Genomic DNA, 22,751 nt, shown 5'->3' on the forward strand with positions numbered 1-22,751 from the left:
CAAACTGTAGTTACTGACAGTGGTTTTCTGAAGTGTTCCTGAGCCCATGTGGTAATATCCTTTACACAGTGATGTTGCTTTTTGATGCAGTACCTCCTGAGGGATCGAAGGTCCGTAATATCATCACTTACGTGCAGCGATTTCTCCAGATTCTCTGAACCTTTTGATGATATTACAGACCGTAGATGGTGAAATCCCTAAATTCCTTATTGTCCTTGGGGTCAATGTGACCCCAAGGCATTTTGAGAGTCTCTAAAAAGATGGTTGTCATTAGTTTTTCTTCCTAATATTTCATGACTTTTCCTAATCCATCAGGGAGACACAGAAAAATATAAAATCAACTGCATGATTGTTTCTCATTTCTCTGTACACATTTTGACCACGCCATCGTTCCTCAGGGGTCATATAGACCCCAGGATTGGAAAGCACTATAAGTCTTTGTGTGTTAGAGTGAGACACATGATCCAATTGACTTTTTTGTGCTCCCAAGTGATCTGAACACAGAGAATTCAATTGTGAGTTGATCTGACCATCATACACTGAATTATTGTTGGTTTAATATCGTTTGGCAGCCATTTTGACAGTTTTCCATAGATATTTCGGCACATTGCACCCCCCCCCCCACCAAATACCCCCCAGTGGGAAATTACTTATGTGTGCTCCTAAGTCCCCTGAACACAAAGAAACAAATAGTGAGTCAATCCAACCATCATAGACCGAGTTATTGCAGTTTGAATACTGTTAGGCTTGGTCTTGAATGTGACCAAAAGTGATTTTCGTAATTTCTGAACGTACAAATACATATAAACTCAGTTTTCCATATAAGTGTCACACAAGAAATGAAATGGAACAATCACTGTGAGTTTATCTGACTATTACATGCTGAACTAGTGTGGTTTGAGTAGCGTTTGGTGGCCATTTTAGCGTTTTTCTACCTCGAACATCCCAGTAGGAAACCATTTATTTGTGCTCCTAAGTCCCCTGAACACAGAAAAAAGCAGTGAGTAGATCTTTATTAGTAATTGATGCAGAAACCACTGAGATAAATGGTCTTGAAAATAAATTTATAATTTATACTCTGTCGGAATGGCGGGATGTCGGAACAGTTCAAACATTCCGTTCCCGCGCCGTGTGAGAACAGGAGGAGGGGAGGGGGGAGGAGCAAACATATAAAAGCACTCGCATAGCAGCCTTCTAAACCATTTCTCTGCTGCTGTCTCTGCTGCTGTTTGTGATATACTCTCTCTCTCTCTCTCTTGTTTCGAGTTTGCCTTCTAAACCATTTCTCTGCTGCTGTTTGTGATATACTCTCTCTCTCTCTCTTGTTTCGAGTTTGCCTTCTAAACCATTTCTCTGCTGCTGTTTGTGATATACTCTCTCTCTCTCTCTCTCTTGTTTTGAGTTTGATGATGCCAAACCACAAGACGTTCTCTGTCCAGGAGGTTTTGGATCAGGTTTTTAGTGAAGAGGTAGACATAGAGGAAAATGTGTCTGAAATCGAAGACAATGTTGTGGAAGACCCTGATTATGGGGCATCGTCCTCTGATGAGGATGAGACCCTTGATGCTGAAGTTCCTGTCAACACTGGAACACCAGCAGACATTTTCCTGTCCAAAAATGGAAAGTTGTCGTGGTCCCCTGCCCCACGTCAACGGCAGGGTAGACTTAGCGCTGGTAATGTCATCAAAATGGTTCCAGGCCCAACCCGATATGCGATTAGCCGTGTCCAAGACATAAAATCTGCATTTGAGCTCGTCATGACACCATCAATTGAGAACCATGTACTCTTGATGACCAATTTAGAGGGGAGTCGTGTGTTTGGGGACAGTTGGAAGCCGATCGATGCAATTGACTTGCAGGCATACATCGGGTTGCTCATTTTGGGGGGCGTGTACAAGTCCAAAGGCGAGGCAGCAGAAAGCCTGTGGAATAAAGAGACTGGAAGGGCCATCTTCCCAGCCACCATGTCTCTGAAGAAATTCCATATTATGTCTCGTGTCCTACGGTTCGATGACAGAGAGAAAAGACAGGGCCGGAGAGAACATGACAAGCTGGCAGCTATCCGGGATGTATGGGACAAGTGGGTTCAGCAACTGCCATTGCTTTACAACCCAGGCCCCCATGTGACTGTGGATGAATGTCTGGTGGCGTTTCGTGGCCGCTGTCCATTTAGACAGTACATCCCGAGTAAACCAGCCAAATACGGCATTAAAATATGGGCAGCATGTGATGCCCAGTCGAGCTATGCCTGGAATATGCAGGTCTACACCGGCAAAGCCCCTGGGGAAGCACCTGAAAAAAATCAGGGCATGAGGGTTGTCCTGGACATGGCTGAGGGACTGGAGGGGCACAATATAACGTGCGACAACTTCTTCACCTCCTATGCCCTTGGTGAAGAACTCGCAAAGCGGAAAGTCACCATGCTGGGGACAGTCCGCAAGAACAAGCCAGAGCTTCCCTCTGAGCTTGTTGCAATCAAGAACAGACAGGCTACATCCTCAGTGTTTGCCTTCACTGAGAACGCCACAGCTGTTTCGTATTGCCCCAAGAAAGGGAAGAACGTTGTGCTCATGAGTACGATGCACAAGGATGCCCAGCTCAGCACCAGGGAGGACAAGAAGCCACAAATGGTGTTGGACTACAATGCCACAAAGGGTGGTGTTGACAACCTGGATAAAGTCACAGGCACGTACAGCTGCCGACGCATGACTGCACGATGGCCCCTTGTTGTATTCTTCAACATCATCGATGTGAGTGCCTACAACGCTTTTGTGCTTTGGAGGGAGATCAGTGAAGGCTGGAACAGCGAAAAGCTGTACCGGAGGAGGCTGTTCCTGGAACAGCTGGGGTACGCGCTGGTGCAACCCCAAATTGCACGAAGAGTTGTCCTACCAAGAGCCTCAGCGGCTGCTGTGGTGATAGTGGAGGATGTTCAGAGGGAGGCACACACCTCCAATCCTCCAGTGGCCAGAGGGCAAAAACGAGGCAGGTGCCAGATCTGTTCCACTAGGAACGATAACAAGACAACTAATACATGTGGGGGATGTGGCAAATACATCTGCAAGGAGCACATCCGTTGTGGATCATGTGCCCAGTAGTGCTTTACCCTTTCTTGGAGAGTGGGGGATGAATATTGCCATTTTTCATTTGTTTTACATTTCTTGAGAGAGGTAGACTCTAGGCTACTTTTTGCAGTCTGTGAAAAAATAGGAGTGGCAGACTTTTACAGTATTTTAGTTTTTTTGAAATAAGACAATATTTTTGGTAAATAGCCTACTGTCTTGTTATTTTTTTCTTCAAATATGGACACTCCAAATGGCCGGCCAATGGTCAGATATTTGTTGTTGTTGAAAAAAAACAAAAAAAAAAAAAAAAAAATACAAAATATAAAGAGTAATAAAAAAACTTCCCCCATTGAGGATTGCCACCTTATCCTGGTCAGAGGGTTTGTGCTTGACCCTTTCTTGGAGAGTGAGACGAATATTGTTATTTTCAAATGGACACTCCAAATGGCCAACGGTCAGATATTTGTTGTTGTTGAAAAAAAAAAAAAAGAAAAAAAAAAAGAAAAAAAAAAAAAGTTATAAAAAACTTCCCCCTGGAGGATTGCCACCTTATCGTGGTCAGGGGGTTTGCGTGCTTCCATGACCCTAAGAGCTATAGCTGGTCTTAGGGTAGAAGCCTGACTAAGTGCAATCTAAATGGCAAAAAACAACAACAACAACAACACCATACAATTAATACAATTCGGTCACATTCAATGATGGCCGCCTAACAGTATTCAAACTGCGATAACTCGGTCTAAGATGGTTGGATTGACTCACAATTTGTTTCTTTGTGTTCAGGGGACCTAGGAGCACAAATAAGTGGTTTACCACTGGGAGGTTATCTGGGGGGGGGGGCGTAGTGTGCCAAAAAATCAATAAAAAACGGTCAAATTTGACACCAAACGGTATTCAAACAACAATAATTCAGTGTATGATGGTCAGATCGACTCAGAGTTGACTTCTCTGTGTTCAGAAGACTTGGGAGCACAAAAAAGTCAATTGGATCATGTGTCTTACTCCCACACACAACAACTTATAGAGCTTTACATCTCTGGGGTCTATGTGACCCCTGAGGAACGATGGTGTAGGCAAAAATCGAGGTCAATAGGAGGGTTAAGAAATGTTGTTGTTAAACAATTTGCTCACGCATTTGTTCACAAAGTGGTGACCCTCGCCCCATCCTTGTTTGTGAATGACTGAGCATTTCATGGAAGCTGATTTTATACCCAATCATGGCACCCACCTGTTCCTAATTAGCCTGTTCACCTGTGGGATGTTCCAAATAAGTGTTTGATGAGCATTCCTCAACTTTCTCAGTCTTTTTTGCCACTTGTGCCAGATATATACACTACCGTTCAAAAGTTTGGGGTCACATTGAAATGTCCTTATTTTTGAAGGAAAAGCACTGTACTTTTCAATGAAGATAACTTTAAACTAGTCTTAACTTTAAAGAAATACACTCTATACATTGCTAATGTGGTAAATGACTATTCTAGCTCCAAATGTCTGGTTTTTGGTGCAATATCTACGTAGGTGTATAGAGGCCCATTTCCAGCAACTATCACTCCAGTGTTCTAATGGTACAATGTGTTTGCTCATTGGCTCAGAAGGCTAATTGATGATTAGAAAACCTTTGTGCAATCATGTTCACACATCTGAAAACAGTTTAGCTCGTTACAGAAGCTACAAAACTGACCTTCCTCTGAGCAGATTGAGTTTCTGGAGCATCACATTTGTGGGGTCAATTGAACGCTCAAAATGGCCAGAAAAAGATAACTTTCATCTGAAACTCGACAGTCTATTCTTGTTCTTAGAAATGAAGGCTATTCCACAAAATTGTTTGGGTGACCCCAAACTTTTGAACGGTAGTGTGTGTATATATATATATATATATATATATATATATATATATATATATATATATATATATATATATATATATATATATATATATATATATATATATATATATATATATATATATATATATACATACAGTATATATATATATATATATATATATATATATATATATGTGTGTATATATATATATATATATATATGTGTGTATATATATAATATGAGTGTGTGTGTATGTATATAACAGGACACTATTACTACTCTACTACTAATGTAAAGCCCCAAAGAGGCATTTTAGAAAAAATAGAGAACATTTGAGGATAACGTTCTCCACCTTTATTACATTCTTCTTGAATCTATTTATTTATTTCTTGTTTGTTTTAATTCCATTATTTTAACTTAATTTAAAAATTGAATTTCCATGTTTTTATTTTAATTAATTGCTTTGTTGTAATTTTGATTCTGATTATTATTTGTATTATGATTCTTGAAAAACATTTTAATTTGAATTATTTTAATATTTGGTTTTTAGATGATATTTTTTTAGTTAATATTTTTTGTTTCTTGTAAAATAATGACTTGATAACAAAAAAAACATCTATTTTTTTCATTCCCAATAACCAGAATTAGAAGAATCATTGGGTATTGTATTACATAGGAAAATACTGACATCTTCCAATAGCAACATTACTCAAAGTGGCCAAATGGGGGCAGTGTTGCTGTTGTCAAAAACAACAGAAACCTGCACCTGGAAGGCTTCAAAATTCTCATGTACTGCAGAAAAAAACATTTCACATTAGGGAATAGTGTTTTTTTCTTCTTCTTCTTCTTTTTCTTCTATCTGTAAGCAATTAGCTTGTGTTTTCATATCAACTTCAGCGGTGAAACCTTGACGCAGTCTGCTGAAATGATTTGGATTCATTATGAAAGGATTACAAAAGTGAGGGAGGCCAGCAGGGAGTTGGGGCTTTTTTAAGATTCACATTTAACATTTACCGTAGGGCTGAAACTTGTTTTAAAATTCACACTATTTTCTTTCCACATGATTTCTGACTGAGCTTTTACCATTTGTATGTAGTTGTGGCGACCAAAAATATGCCTTAAACATAACACTTAACATTATTATTACCATATAAGTGTAAAAAGAATTGAATCGTTGTATTAACAAAAAATATTATAATAAATATAATAATATAATAATAATAAATACAGATAAGAATGTTGTAGTCATGTAAATAGAATTTAAAAAAATATTGGAATTCTTTGTTACGGACTTAAAATCAATCCTAAACCTTTTATTTTCAATGAGGCAATGTTCTAAGTAACATGTTAGCACCCTTAACAGTTGAACAAGTGTAAAAATAAGTTAACCACACACCTAAATCAAATTAAAATATTTAATTTTGTGAATTAATTTTTTGAAAGTTCAAACTCAATCATAAAAAATTAAAGCTGCAAGCAGCGTTGGTCGGGCCCGCATATTTGGCAGGTGCTCGTCCTAAGTGTCCAAAAACTTTTGTCTACTGTTAGTCCTAAGTGTCCCAATACTTTTGTTGACATCAGCGCAGTGGTACAGTGGTTCTATTAAGGCTCGTAAAATCACAAAGGCATTATCAGCGGAGCGGTTCTTTGAAGGCTCGTGAAATCAAAACCGTAGCACTTATCAAAACTCTTTGAGTATCCGTCAATCAGAAGGGTTCCATCTCTCTCCTGTAGTAGTTTGAAGCCGAAACGACAAACACGCTCAGAGGATATAATGTTTGATGTTTGGTGACCGGTTTTAACAAAAATTTAGTTTTGAAGGAGGGATTGCAAACTTCCTGTTGATTTTTGCTGAAGGGTGTCAATCTATGAAATGTAGGTCTAAGTGAGACCTACATAGAGGTTTTTGTTTCATGTCTCTAAGACGTTCCTACCGGAAGTTACAAGCAGTTTTGTCTGTGTTTTCCTCTGAGGAGCAGTTTTGTCTGTTTTATTCAAAAATTGCGCTAGAGCGCAAATTTGAGTTTTGGGGTTCGTTTTTTTTATTAGATCGCAATTTCCACCAGTCCTGATGTGTGTGAGAAGTTTGGTGAGTTTTGAAGTATTTTAAAGGGGTCAAATTAGTGTTTTTAGTACATTTTTGTCTTGAAGGGGAAATTGCCAACTTCCTGTTGGTTTTTGCCCGAGGATGTCAAAATATGAAATGTAGGTCTAAGTCAGACCTACATAGAGGTTTTTGTTTCATGTCTCTACGACCTTCCTAGTGGGAGTTACAGGCAGTTTGTTTTTGTTTTTTCTTAGGGGGCGCTAGAGCGCAATTTTGAGTTTTGGGGTTTGGTTTTTTTATTAGATGGCAATTTTCGCAGGTCCTGATGTGTGTGTCAAATTTGGTGAGTTTTGAAGTATGTTAAGTGGGTCAAATTGCAGCTCGAAGAGGCGGCCGGTATAATAAATAATAATAAAACCTTACAAATTCAATAGAGTCCTTTGTCCCTGTATAAAGGACTCCCACAGGGAGTCCTTTATACAGGGTCATGCGGACCCTAATTATTTGAACTGACTTTAAATAACATTTCAATGTTTAACTCCAGTACAAGGGTAAAAAGAAATTAACCATAAAACCTAAACAAAGTAAAAAAAGAATTAAAAAAAAAGTTTAATGAATTAATTTGTTCCAAGTTCAAAGTCAATCATAACATATTTTAAATAACCTCACAGGCAATGTTTAAGTGACTTTTTAAACGGCCATACAAGTGTAAAAACAACCACTGGGTAATAAAACCTTAATATAGTCAAAATAATGTGACGTGAATTTGTTTAAAGTTCAAACTCAATCATGAAATATTTTAAATTTAAATTCCAAAATAAAAGTGCAGTCTCCTTGAAATGCAGGCATCTTTAACTTTGAGAAAGCTGTTTTTTTTAATCAAAATATGGTCACCTTATATTTGGAGGTGTGCGAATTCACCATGTAAAATCTCTGATTCTAATAATCGCTAGTGTTTGTATGGGATTTTCAACATGAGTTAGCATCAAGCTAGCATTTTTTTATTTAAATGCATTCCTTTAACATGAAAGTAACAATTTGGTATTTTGAGTTATTTTTTTTAATGAATTCTTTGTTTATGTATATTCAGTTTCACAGTACTTCAAAATATAGGCTTAGAAACTAAACATGAAAACCTGTTTTGTAAAACTTTTACTACCGTCTTTTTCTGACTATAAGTCGCAGTTTTTTTTCATAGTATGGCCGGGGGTGCGACTTATACTCAGGAGCGACTTATGTGTGAAATTATTAACACATTACCGTAAAATATCAAATAATATTATTTAGCTCATTCACGTAAGAGACTAGACGTATAAGATTTGATGGGATTTAGCGATTAGGAGTGACAGATTGTTTGGTAAACGTATAGCATGTTCTATATGTTATAGTTATTTGAATGACTCTTACCATAATATGTTACGTTAACATACCAGGCACGTTCTCAGTTGGTTATTTATGCGTCATATAACGTACACTTATTCAGCCTGTTGTTCACTATTCTTTATTTATTTTAAATTGCCTTTCAAATGTCTATTCTTGGTGTTGGGTTTTATCAAATAAATTTCCCCCAAAAATGCGACTTATACTCCAGTGCGACTTATATATGTTTTTTTCCTTCTTTATTATGCATTTTCGGCCGGTGCGACTTATACTCCGGAGCGATTTATACTCTGAAAAATATGGTATATACACAAATTACCTATTCCTCTACATCTGTGTTAGTGAGCATTTCTTCTTTGACAAGATAATCCATCCCACCTCACAGGTGTGGCATATCAAGATGCTGATTAAACAGCATGATAGGTGTGCCTTAGGCTGCCCACAATAAAAGGTTACTCTGAAATGTGCCGTTTTATCACACATCACAATGCCACAGATGTTGCAAGTTAAGAGGGAGCGTGCAGTCGGCATGCTGACTGCAGGAACGTCCGCCAGAGCTGTTGCCCGTGAATTGAACGTTCATTTCTCTACTACAAGCCGTTTCTAAAGGAGTTTCAGATAATTTGGCAGTACATCCAACCGGCCTCAAAACCGCAGTCCACGTTTAACCACCCCAGCCCAGGGCCTCCACATCCAGCAGGTGCACTTCCATGATCGACTGAGACCAGCCACCCGGACAGCTGCTGCAACAATTGGTTTGCATAACCAAATAATTTCTGCATAAACTGTGAGAAACCGTCTCAGAGAAGCTCATCTGCAAGCTTATCGTCCTCATCGGGGTCTCGACCTGACTGGAGTTTGTCGTCGTAACCGATTTGAGTGGGCAAATGATCACATTGGATGGCGTCTGGCACGTTGGAGAGTTTTTCTCTTCACGGATGAATTTTCACTGTTCAGAGCAGATGGCAGACGTCGTGTGGGAGAGTGATTTGCTGATGTCAACGTTGTGAATCGAGTGGCCCATGGTGGGGGTGGGGTTATGGTATGGGCTGGTGTATGTTATGGACAACCAACGCAATTGCATTTTATCGACGGCATTTTGAATGCACAGAGATGACGTGGCGAGATCCTGAAGCCCATTGTTGTGCCATCCACCCGAGACCATCACAATGCACGGCCCCATGTTGCAAGGATCTGTACACAATTCCTGGAAGCTGAAAACATCCCAGTTCTTACATGGCCAGCATACTCACCGGACATGTCACCCATTGAGCATGTTTGGGATGCTGTGGATGGGCGTATACGACAGCGTGTTCCACTTCCTGCCAATATCCAGCAACTTCACACAGCCATTGAAGAGTGGACCAACATTCCACAGGCCACAATCAAGAACCCTCACTTGCATTAGAAGCAGTGCAGCCCCAAAATGTCTGACAGTCCAAGGTGGTGTTATTGCTTTGGTGGACGTTTTGGCCTCACAAAAACGTCACTGGGTATTTATACTGGCAGGAAAAATGTAGTCATGTGTGTGTGTGCATGTGTGTGTGTGTATAATTGTATTGTTCATTCTCCACTTTGGACCTTTTGGCTCCGGGTGGAACCTCCTAAGATTGCCTTGGCAGAGGCTGTGTGACACAGGACTGATGGCTGCTCCAAGCACACTGAGAGGCAAAAAAGAGATGTTTGGACAAATGTGCAGTTTGACATCCCTCCTGCTCATATTTTGTCGGATGACACAAATGAACTCCATTGGTAATTTTCTCAAGGACTGTCAGGGCTGACAGGAGATCAACATGCCTCATTAGAGCTCATTGTTGATGTAGCTCGGCTCCCGCGGGTGTCTACAAAGAATGTAACAAGCTGTCCACATCTCGTAGCACCTCAGACCCTGATGACGTCCCATACGTGCATGGAAACGTAAAGACATGGCTCTTATACATAATGTTCCTGAAAAAAAAAATGCTTGGGACACAAAGGGCCTGATTTACTAAAGGTTTGCGTGTACTAAAACATGTGCAAACTTGATAGCTCACGCAAAGCGGATCTACCGTATTTTTCGGAGTATAAGTCGCTCCGGAGTGTAAGTCGCACCGGCCGAAAATGCATAATAAAGAAGGAAAAAAACATATAAGTCGCACTGGAGTATAAGTCGCATTTTTTGGGGAAATTTATTTGATAAAACCCAACACCAAGAATAGACATTTGAAAGGCAATTTAAAATGAATAAAGAATAGTGAACAACAGGCTGAATAAGTGTACGTTATATGAGGCATAAATAACCAACTGAGAACGTGCCTGGTATGTTAACGTAACATATTATGGTAAGAGTCATTCAAATAACTATAACATATAGAACATGCTATACGTTTACCAAACAATCTGTCACTCCTAATCTCTAAATCCCATCAAATCTTATACGTCTAGTCTCTTACGTGAATGAGCTAAATAATATTATTTTATATTTTACGGTAATGTCTTTCACACATATCTTATGGCTTAACTACATGGTCCCAGGCACACCAGTCATCAATCAAGACCATTGAGTGTCTTTATAACCGCGCCTTGAAAGTCCTAGACAAGAAGAGTATACGATATCATCATTGCCAAATTTTAACCAAATACAATATTTAAAGTTTTACCAATTGTATTTTGTTACACACAGTCAAAGTGGTTTTTAAATGCTTGGATAACTCTGCTCCCCAATTGCTCCGCAAGGCAATTACAAGACTGCAAAGTGGTACCAGATCTAGCACCCGAGCAATGTCAAAAGGCAACTGTTGCGTTCCATTCCGTAGAACATCTTTTGGCCAGACTGCCTTTTCAATAAAAGAACCACAACTATGGAACTCTCTACCTGACACTTTGAAAAATATACCTGCACTTGTCACTTTCAAAAAACAACCACATATATGGCTAGTTGAGCAACAATCGTGTTCCCATGTTTAGTTTTTACTAATTTTTACTAATTGGTTTTTATCTAGTCTGCACTTTGTCTGTGTTATTATTATTATTGGCTTTTATCTAGTTTGCACTTTGTCTGTATCATTTCTATTATCATTATTATCGACTCATCTTTGCCTTATTCTATTATTTATCTTCATTTTCTTTCCATTCTTCTATCACAATGATGTTGGATCTGTGTTGTTGTTGTTGGGGACAAGTGTTGTAAATTAGCTTTGGCTACAAACACTATGATGCATACATTGGATAACTGTTTAAGATGTCTATGTTTTTGTATCTGTCCCTATTTCAAATAAACCTCTATATATACTGTATATATATTTAGATTGGTCAGATCTAGTCCAGCGGCTGGTGCCAAAACCCCAAATATTTATACTCCAAAACCAGGAGGGTGTGCCTGGACAAGGATGGTTTCGCCCAATAGTAGTGAGAAAAACAGCTGTTTTAATGTGAAATAGCAATCCTACAGTCAACGCCAACAACAGTCGTTGAAGTTTTATTTCCCTTAGTTAGCATTGAGGTATTGTTTGGCAGAACGATCGCTGTGGATCGACTACTACCAGTCCAAAATAGTGACCAGAATGCCATTTGTGCCATTTCTTTACAGCTGAATAGAATGCTAACGTGGGGGATTTTGATTATTTTGGACTGGTAGTAGTCGATCCACAGCAATACTGAAAGTAAACAGGATTTGACGTAGGGAGCCCCACCTCTTTAAAATGGTGTTGCCCGCCTCATACTTGCTTGGCGCTGTTGCTCAAGTTGTACTTTCTCTTCTTAAAAGCCGCCACTGTCCTCTTAATATTTGCACATTTTGTAGATGGATGTCTGCGGGTATATCTGCAATATATATAAAAATCCCGTCCACTTCGCAGACATGCTGACAACGCTCCAGACGATGGCGTGCGTTTTGTTTACATCCGGTTTCTGTAGCACAGGTTTTCAGTGATCAAAGTATTTTTTTCGGTAGTCAAGTTTTCGGGACATCACTTGTCAATAGTGCGCAAGTAATAGGCTATATGTATCAATTCATACTGTAACGACCAGCTAATGTTAATGTTTTATGCTTGTGTGGTTTGGATTTGAGGTCAGTTTTTCCCATGTTTACAAACACACCATTCGTGCCTGAACGGTGATTGGCAGAGAATGAGGAAGTGTTGTTGTGTGTCGGGGGAAGCGCGGACTCACGAGACGAAAGTCTTTGCACGGGAGGTAAAACCTGTTGGAGATGGGCTGTGTGTTCTAAGATTGGTAATAAAAGTTAAAAATAGTGTCAGACTTTGTGTGATTTGTTTTGGAGGGTACAATTTATTATTTTACTATTTGTTTTCAAATAAAAAACAAGCAAACTTATTTTCAAGGTGTGGTGGTAATCAAAATGCCGTGGCGGCGCACCACATTAAATTACATTAAGGGAAAACCCTGACGTACCGTATTTTCCGGACTATAAGGCTTAAAATTAGGGATGTCCGATAATGGCTTTTTTGCCGATATCCGATACTCCGATATTGTCCAACTCTATAATTACAGATACCGATAGCAACCGATACCGATATATATACAGTCGTGGAATTAACACATTATTATGCCTAATTTGGACAATCAGGTATGGTGAAGATAAGGTCCTTTTTTTAAAAAAATCCATAAAATAAAATAAGATAAATAATTTAAAAACATTTTCTTGAATAAAAAAGAAAGTAAAACAATATAAAAACAGTTACATAGAAACTAGTAATGAATGAAAATGAGTAAAATCAACTGTTAAAGGTTAGTACTATTAGTGGACCAGCAGCACGCACAATCATGTGTGCTTACGGACTGTATCCCTTGCAGACTGTATTGATATATATTGATATATAATGTAGGAACCAGAATATTAATAACAGAAAGAAACAACCCTTTTGTGTGAATGAGTGTAAATGGGGGAGGGAGGTTTTTTGGGTTGGTGCACTAAGTGTAAGTGTATCTTGTGTTTTTTATGTTGATTTAATTTAAAAAAATATATATATAATAAAAAAACAACAACCCGATACCGATAATAAAAAAAACAATACCGACAATTTACGATATTACATTTTAAAGCATTTATCGGCCGATAATATAATATATCATCTCTACTTAAAATCCTTTTTTTTTCTCCCAAAACTCGACAGTGGGTCTTATAACCTTAAAGGCCTACTGAAACCCACTACTACCGACCACGCAGTCTGATAGTTTATATATCAATGATGAAATCTTAACATTATAACACATGCCAATACGGCCGGGTTAACTTATAAAGTGACATTTTAAATTTGCCGCTAAACTTCCGGTTGGAAACGCCTCTGAGGATGACGTATGCGTGTGACGTAGCCCGGCGAACACGGGTATGCCTTCCACATTGAAGCCGATACGAAAAAGCTCTGTTTTCATTTCATAATTCCACAGTATTCTGGACATCTGTGTTCGTGAATCTGTTTCAATCATGTTCATTGCATTATGGAGAAGGAAGCCGAGCAAGCAAAGAAGAAAGTTGTCGGTGCGAAATGGACGTATTTTTCGAACGTAGTCAGCCACAACAGTACACAGCCGGCGCTTCTTTGTTTACATTCCCGAAAGATGCAGTCAAGATGGAAGAACTCGGATAACAGAGACTCTAACCAGGAGGACTTTTGACTTGGATACACAGACGCCTGTAGAGAACTGGGACAACACAGACTCTTACCAGGATTACTTTGATTTGGATGACAAAGACGCAGACGTGCTACTGTGAGTATGCAGCTTTGGCTTTTTTTTTGCGTATGTACGTAACTTTTTTAAAATATATAAGCTTTATGAACCTTGGGTTAGGTGAACGGTCTTTTGGGCTGAGTGATTGTGTGTGTTGATCATGTGTTTGAATTGTATTGGCGTGTTCTATGGAGCTAGGAGCTAGCAGAGGAGCTAGGAGCTAGCATAACACGTACCGTACCGTAGTGCGCGTCACGTACGTAACTTTTTAAAAATATATAAGCTTTATGAACCTTGGGTTAGGTGAACGGTCTTTTGGGCTGAGTGATTGTGTGTGTTGATCAAGTGTTTGAATTGTATTGGCGTGTTCTATGGAGATAGGAGCTAGCAGAGGAGCTAGGAGCTAGCATAACAAACACGCAGGTGTTTTTATGCAGGATTAATTTGTGGCATATTAAATATAAGCCTGGTTGTGTTGTGGCTAATAGAGTATATATATGTCTTGTGTTTATTTACTGTTGTAGTCATTCCCAGCTGAATATCAGGTACCGTGAGTATGCAGCCTTGGCTGCTAAACATTCGATAACTTGACCGTATGTGCGCGTCACGTACGTAACTTTTTAAAAATATATAAGCTTTATGAACCTTGGGTTAGGTAAACGGTCTTTTGGGCTGAGTGATTGTGTGTGTTGATCAAGTGTTTGAATTGTATTGGCGTGTTCTATGGAGATAGGAGCTAGCAGAGGAGCTAGGAGCTAGCATAACAAACACGCAGGTGTTTTTATGCAGGATTAATTTGTGGCATATTAAATATAAGCCTGGTTGTGTTGTGGCTAATAGAGTATATATATGTCTTGTGTTTATTTACTGTTGTAGTCATTCCCAGCTGAATATCAGGTCACCCTCGGCTCTCACAGCATCTTCCCTATCTGAATAGCTTCAACTCCCCACTAGTCCTTCACTTGCACTTTACTCATCCACAAATCTTTCATCCTCGCTCAAATTAATGGGGAAATTGTCGCTTTCTCGGTCCGAATCTCTCTCACTTCATGCGGCCATCATTGTAAACAATAGGGAACTTTGCGTATATGTTCAACTGACTACGTCACGCTACTTCCGGTAGGTGCAAGCCTTTTTTTTATCAGATACCAAAAGTTGCAATCTTTATCGTCGTTGTTCTATACTAAATCCTTTCAGCAAAAATATGGCAATATCGCGAAATGATCAAGTATGACACATAGAATAGATCTGCTATCCCCGTTTAAATAAAAAAAATTCATTTCAGTAGGCCTTTAATGTACAGAATAATTCTGGTTTTGCTTACCGACCTCGAAGCAATTTTATTTGCTACATGGTGTAATGATAAGTGTGACAATTAGATGGCAGTCAAACATAAGATATATGTGTAGACTGCACTATGATGGCAATATGACTCAAGTAAACAACACCAACATTTTATATGTTCCATTGAACATATAGAACATTACACACGGCGCTCAAAAATGTATCAAAATGTTTCATTACGACTTTGGCAAGCTATCAAGCCGCACCGCTTGATGGATTGTTGGTGCATTAAACATACGAGTATTATTATGGTGTGTGTGTGAGGTAAGACATATTATCTGGCGTTTTGTTTCACAATATTATGCAAAAGCAACTTTTCTTACCTTCTAATACTTGCTTATCTGTATTTGAGATCTGCATAAATCCTGGAAAAAATGGCACACGTCCGCCTTTGTAGTCTGTGCCAACACCGTAGTCGATAATCTTCTTCTTTTTCTCTATCTTCTTGTTATGGGACATTCACCCTCCGCTGTTGCCATTTCTAATATAAAGTAGTGTAAAGTTCTTACTTATATCTGTCAGTAAACTTGCCATGAAAGCACTAAAACATACCGGTGTAGTGAGTTGAAATTATTCACCCAACAAACTTTAGTTATTAGATAGTTCCGGTCGGACGGTTTTTCACTGGATGAGGAGATGCTGCTCTGTTATTGATTGAAATAAAGTGTGAATGTCATTCAAACAGTTAGCTCCATCTTTTGACACTTCTTCCACTCCCGTCCTTGCACGCTACAACAAAGATGGCGGGGAGAAGACGCTGCCGAAGGTGAGCCACGTAAATAAGACCGCCCACAAAACGGCGCATACGGAAGCGACTGTCAGAAAGCGGCTTGAAGATGATCTGTAAAACATCATCTATGCAACATTTTGACCAAAGAACCACCATTACATGTTATGTAGACCACAAGGAAGTGTTTTACATTTAGAAAAAATATATATATATATTTGACTCTTTTAATGCGCCCTATCTTATATATGAAAAAAGATAGAAAATAGAGAATTCATCGGCAGTGCGCCTTATAATCCGGAAAGTTCGGTATATGTAATTCCTAAAAATATGCAAATATCTTCAGTATATGCCTTCTCTATTTGTTTTGGACATTTTTGGTACATTTCTCCATTCTATTTAACATTGTGTTTTCCAGCAACGACTTTCTTCAGCCTTCTGATTGGCTAGAATGATTTTAGGGTTAGAGGTGATACTGTAGTAGCATATTTTGCTTTGGCCTGCTTTTGACAGCCTGTATTTAGAACTAACAACTGCTGTGGACAAGGATTGTCATTTTCCTCCATCCCAGGGTCACAAAATTGTTCTTTGGCTCCAATTTCAAGCCCTGAATTGCTGTAATTGTTTTGAAATGTTCCTACAAAATTCTCCTTCCTGGGGCGTCCTTTTGCTGTGAGGCTATTACTTGCGACAGTTTGATAGTGACACCATGTTTGGAATTCCAAGAGGAAGAAGAAGCGGGCGTGTCTGCTCTCGCAGTGTGTGACAACATGTCATCTTCTTCCGAGGCGACATTGTCATTCGGTGGACGGGGGTGGGGGGGTGGTGGCAAAGGTGGGCACCTTGTAAATGTTGAAGGCGAGATTGGAATCCAGTTGTCGTCTCTCTTGTCGTAAACATTTTATCCGCCTTTATCCTTGGCTGATTTGATGGCTGCAAGGGCCGCTGTGTGCTCGTTGAAATACAAGACAAAACTGGCCGAGACAAGTGGTCGTAAATCTTTGATGGTTCTCTTGAAAAGTTAACCTTGGTGTGTCTTGTTCAAATTAACCTCTAAAGCTGCTAATATATTGATGGCCATTTAATACCTCTAATACTTGTACAATTGCATCACAATGACATGTGTTTCTTGCAGGGATGTACAATATTATCACGGTATCAAGGCCACTATTAAGGTACGATATTATTGCCGTATATATCCTACAAAAAAAAAAGATGGTGTGTAAACTGAAGTAGCAGGAATGTTTCGAATAGACACACATAATGCTACAATGTTCTAATCATATTTTTTTTTACGACAAACAAATATTTCTAAGTGCAAATACAAAACCCAAAACCAGTGAAATTGGCACGTTGTGTAAATGGTAAATGAAAACAGAATACAATGATTTGCAAATATATATATATATATATATATATATATATATATATATATATATATATATATATATATATATATATATATATATATATATATATATATATATATATATATATATATATATATATATATATATTCAATTGAATAGACTGCAAAGACAAGATACTTAACATTCCAACTGGAAAACGTTGTTGTTTTTTGCAAATATTAGCTCATTTTGAATTTGATGCCCGCAACATGTTTCAAAAGAGCTGGCACAAGTGGCAAAAAAGACTGAGAAAGTTGAGGAATGCTCATCAAACACTTATTTGGAACATCCCACAGGTGAACAGGCTAATTGGGAACAGGTGGGTGCCATGATTGGGTATAAAAGCAGCTTCCATGAATTACTCAGTCATTCACAAACAAGGATGGGGCGAGGGCCACCACTTTGTCAACAAATGCGTGAGAAAATTGTCGAGCAGTTTAAGAACAACATTTCTCAACCAGCTATTGCAAGGAATGTAGGGATTTCACCATCTACGGTCCGTAATATCATCAAAATGTTCAGAGAATCTGGAGAAATCACTGCACGTAAGCGGCAAGGCTGAAAACCAACATTGAATGCTCGTGACCTTCGATCCCTCATCAAAAACCGACATCGGTGTGTAAAGGATATTACCACATGGGCTCAGGAACACTTCAGAAAACCAGTGTCAGTTACTATAGTGCGTCGCTACATCTGTAAGTGCAAGTTAAAACTCTACTTTGCAAAGCCAAAGCCATTTATCAACAACACCCAGAAACGCCACTGGCTTTGCTGGGCCCGAGCTCATCTATAATGGACTGATGCAAAGTGGAAAAGTGTTCTGTGGTCTGACGAGTCCACATTTCAAATTGTTTTTGGAAACTGTAGACGTTTTGTCCTCCAGACCAAAGAGGAAAAGAACGATCCGGATTGTTATAGGCGCAAAGTTGAAAAGCCAGCATCTGTGATGGTATGGGGGTGTATTAGTGCCCAAGACATGGGTAACTTACACATCTATGAAGGCACCATTAATGCTGAAAGGTACATACAGGTTTTGGAGCAACATATGTTGCCATCCAAGCAACGTTATCATGGACGCCCCTGCTTATTTCAGCAAGACAATGCCAAGCCACGTGTTACAACAGCGTGGCTTCGTAGTAAAAGAGTGCGGGTACTAGACTGGCCTGCCTGTAGTCCAGACCTGTCTCCCATTGAAAATGTGTGGCGCATTATGAAGCCTAAAATACCACAACGGAGACCCCGGACTGTTGAACAACTTAAGCTGTACATCAAGCAAGAATAGGAAAGAATTCCACCTGAAAAGCTTCAAGAATGTGTGTCCTCAGTTCCCAAACGTTTACTGAGTGTTTTTAAAAGGAAAGGCCATGTAACACAGTGGTAAAAATGCCCCTGTGCCAACTTCTTTGCCTCCCATAAGGATTGTGAATCATAGGCACATTTTTTTTTAAAAGTGCAGTTTCCCTTTAATTTAGTGAACTATTGTGATCACTATATGTCGTCAATAAAAAAAAAGACATTAAATACAGCAAAAGTCCGTTGCAAACAGTTAATACATAGCTTAGTGGTTTTCATTCCTACCATTGTTCTCTGAGTAATTTCACTTGATATCAGATTAATATCGGTATCATATCAGTGAAAACGTATTGGGACACTCCTATGAAGATCTAACTTGAATGAGTATATTTTCAGGCTGACGTAGCTTTAAAAGATTGACTCACCATGACTGGGAAAAAAAATGACGCCATGTTTTATCATATATGTCGCACATTGCGTGTTAACATTTTAAAGGCCTACTGAAATGAAATGTTCTTATTTAAACGGGGATAGCAGGTCCATTCTATATGTCATACTTGATCATTTCGCGATTAGCCATATTTTTGCTGAAAGGATTTAGTAGAGAACATCGACGATAAAGTTCGCAACTTTTGGTCGCTGATAAAAAAGCCTTGCCTGTACCGGAAGTAGCGTGACGTCACAGGTTGTGTAGCGCCTCACATCTGCACATTGTTTACAATCATTCCCACCAGCAGCGAGAGCGATTCGGACCGAGAAAGCGACGATTACCCCATTAATTTGACCGAGGATGAAAGATTTGTGGATGAGGAAAGTGAGAGTGAATGATTAGAGTGCAGTGCAGGACGCCAGGATGTATCTTTTTTCGCTCTGACCGTAACTTAGGTACAAGGACTCATTGGATTCCACACTTTCTCCTTTTTCTATTGTGGATCACGGATTTGTATTTTAAACCACCTCGGATACTATATCCTCTTGAAAATGAGAGTCGAGAACGCGAAATGGACATTCACAGTGACTTTTATCTCCACAATACATCGGCGAAACACTTTAGCTACGGAGCTAACGTGATAGCATCGTGCTTAACTGCAGATAGAAACAGAAGAAATAAGCCCCTGACTGGAAGGATAGACAGAAGATCAACAATACTACTATCGGGAGACACCGAACCAAACCCTGGACCTGTAACCACACGGTTAATGCTGAAAACAGACGACTTAAGCTGTGCTATTCCAAAATGTCTGCTTCAACCCGTGACGTCATGTGCAAACGTCATCATACCGAGACGTTTTCAGCCGGATATTTCCCGGGAAATTTAAAATGTCACTTTATAAGTTAACCCGGCCGTATTGGCATGTGTTTCAATGTTAAGGTTTATCATTGATATATAAACTATCAGACTGCGTGGTCGGTAGTAGTGGGTTTCAGTAGGCCTTTAAAGGAATGCTCATCAGTAGGCCTTTAAAGGCCTACTGAAACCCACTACTACCGACCACGCAGTCTGATAGTTTATATATCAATGATGAAATCTTAACATTATAACACATGCCAATACGGCCGGGTTAACTTATAAAGTGACATTTTAAATTTGCCGCTAAACTTCCGGTTCGAAACGCCTCTGAGGATGACGTATGCGCGTGACGTAGCCCGGCGAACACGGGTATGCCTTCCACATTGAAGCCAATACGAAAAAGCTCTGTTTTCATTTCATAATTCCACAGTATTCTGGACATCTGTGTTCGTGAATCTGTTGCAATCATGTTCATTGCATTATGGAGAAAGAAGCTGAGCAAGCAAAGAAGAAAGTTGTCGGTGCGAAATGGACGTATTTTTCGAACGTAGTCAGCAACAACAGTACATAGCCGGCGCGTCTTTGTTTACATTCCCGAAAGATGCAGTCAAGATGGAAGAACTCGGATAACAGAGACTCTAACCAGGAGGACTTTTGACTTCGATACACAGACGCCTGTAGAGAACTGGGACAACACAGACTCTTACCAGGATTACTTTGATTTGGATGACAAAGACGCAGACGTGCTACTGTGAGTATGCAGCTTTGGCTTCTAAACATTTGATCGCTTGACCGTATGTGCGCAACTTTTTTTTGCGTATGTACGTAACTTTTTTAAAATATATAAGCTTTATGAACCTTGGGTTAGGTGAACGGTCTTTTGGGCTGAGCGATTGTGTGTGTTGATCAGGTGTTTGAATTGTATTGGCGTGTTCTATGGAGCTAGGAGCTAGCATAGGAGCTAGGAGCTAGCATAACAAACACGCAGGTGTTTTTATGCAGGATTAATTTGTGGCATATTAAATATAAGCCTGGTTGTGTTGTGGCTAATAGAGTATATATATGTCTTGTGTTTATTTACTGTTGTAGTCATTCCCAGCTGAATATCAGGTACCGTGAGTATGCAGCCTTGGCTGCTAAACATTTGATAGCTTGACCGTATGTGCGCGTCACGTACGTAACTTTTTAAAAATATATAAGCTTTATGAACCTTGGGTTAGGTGAACGGTCTTTTGGGCTGAGTGATTGTGTGTGTTGATCAGGTGTTTGAATTGTATTGGCGTGTTCTATGGAGCTAGGACGGGGGTCGGCAACCCGCGGCTCTAGAGCCGCATGCGGCTCTTTAGCGCCGCCCTAGTGGCTCTCTGGAGATTTTTCAAAAATGTATGAAGAATGGAAAAAGATGAGGGGAAAAAAATCAATTTTTTTGTTTCAGAATGTTTTCTGTGGGAGGACAAACATGACATAAACCTCGCTGATTGTTATAAATCACACTGTTTATATTAAACATGCTTCACTGATTCGAGTATTTGGCGAGCGCCGTTTTGTCCTACTAATTTTGGCGGTCCTTGAACTCGCCGTATAGTTTGTTTCCATGTATAACTTTCTCCGACTTTCTAGGACGTGTTTTATGCCACTTTTTCTATCTCATTTTGTGCACCACACTTTTAACGTTGGGCATGAGTGCACAAAGGTGAGTTTTGTTGATGTTATTGACTTGTGTGGAGTGCTAATCAGACATGTTTGGTCACTGCGTGACTGCAAGCTAATCGATGCTAACATGCTATTTAGGCTAGCTATATGTACATATTGCATATGCCTCATTTGTAGCTATATTTGAGGTCATTTAGTTTCCTTTAAGTCCTCTTAATTACATTTATATCTCATGACACATGTAATATGGCTTTTAATTTTTTGCGGCTCCAGACAGATTTGTTTTTGTATTTTTGGTCCAATATGGCTCTTTCAACATTTTGGGTTGCCGACCCCTGAGCTAGGAGCTAGCAGAGGAGCTAGGAGCTAGCGTAACAAACACGCAGGTGTTTTTATGCAGGATTAATTTGTGGCATATTAAATATAAGCCTGGTTGTGTTGTGGCTAATAGAGTATATATATGTCTTGTGTTTATTTACTGTTGTAGTCATTCCCAGCTGAATATCAGGTCACCCCCGGCTCTCACAGCATCTTCCCTATCTGAATAGCTTCAACTCCCCACTAGTCCTTCACTTGCACTTTCCTCATCCACAAATCTTTCATCCTCGCTCAAATTAATGGGGAAATTGTCGCTTTCTCGGTCCGAATCTCTCTCACTTCATGCCGCCATCACTGTAAACAATAGGGAACTTTGCGTATATGTTCAACTGACTACGTCACGCTACTTCCGGTAGGGGCAAGCCTTTTTTTCATCAGATACCAAAAGTTGCAATCTTTATCGTCGTTGTTCTATACTAAATCCTTTCAGCAAAAATATGGCAATATCGCGAAATGATCAAGTATGACACAGAATAGATCTGCTATCCCCGTTTAAATAAAAAAATTCATTTCAGTAGGCCTTTAACATGCAATGTGCGACTCCATGAGGTGAAACTTTGTTGCAAGTTTTACAGTTTCTACGCATATGAATCATTCTATAAAATCCTTCTTTATTTGCTGTGAAATTTAATTTTGCATCGCACACGTATAAACACGCTTGTTTTAATGA

General features: G+C 39.3%; 1 protein-coding gene across 8 annotated transcripts in view; it reads left to right on the top strand.

Annotated features, from left to right (window-relative positions):
• Positions 1-22,751, top strand: part of kaznb (kazrin, periplakin interacting protein b) — a 327,532-nt gene that overhangs the window by 39,134 nt on the left and 265,647 nt on the right. The window lies entirely within an intron of this gene.

Source organism: Entelurus aequoreus, linkage group LG26, assembly GCF_033978785.1.
Source record: "Entelurus aequoreus isolate RoL-2023_Sb linkage group LG26, RoL_Eaeq_v1.1, whole genome shotgun sequence".
NCBI lineage: Eukaryota > Metazoa > Chordata > Actinopteri > Syngnathiformes > Syngnathidae > Entelurus > Entelurus aequoreus.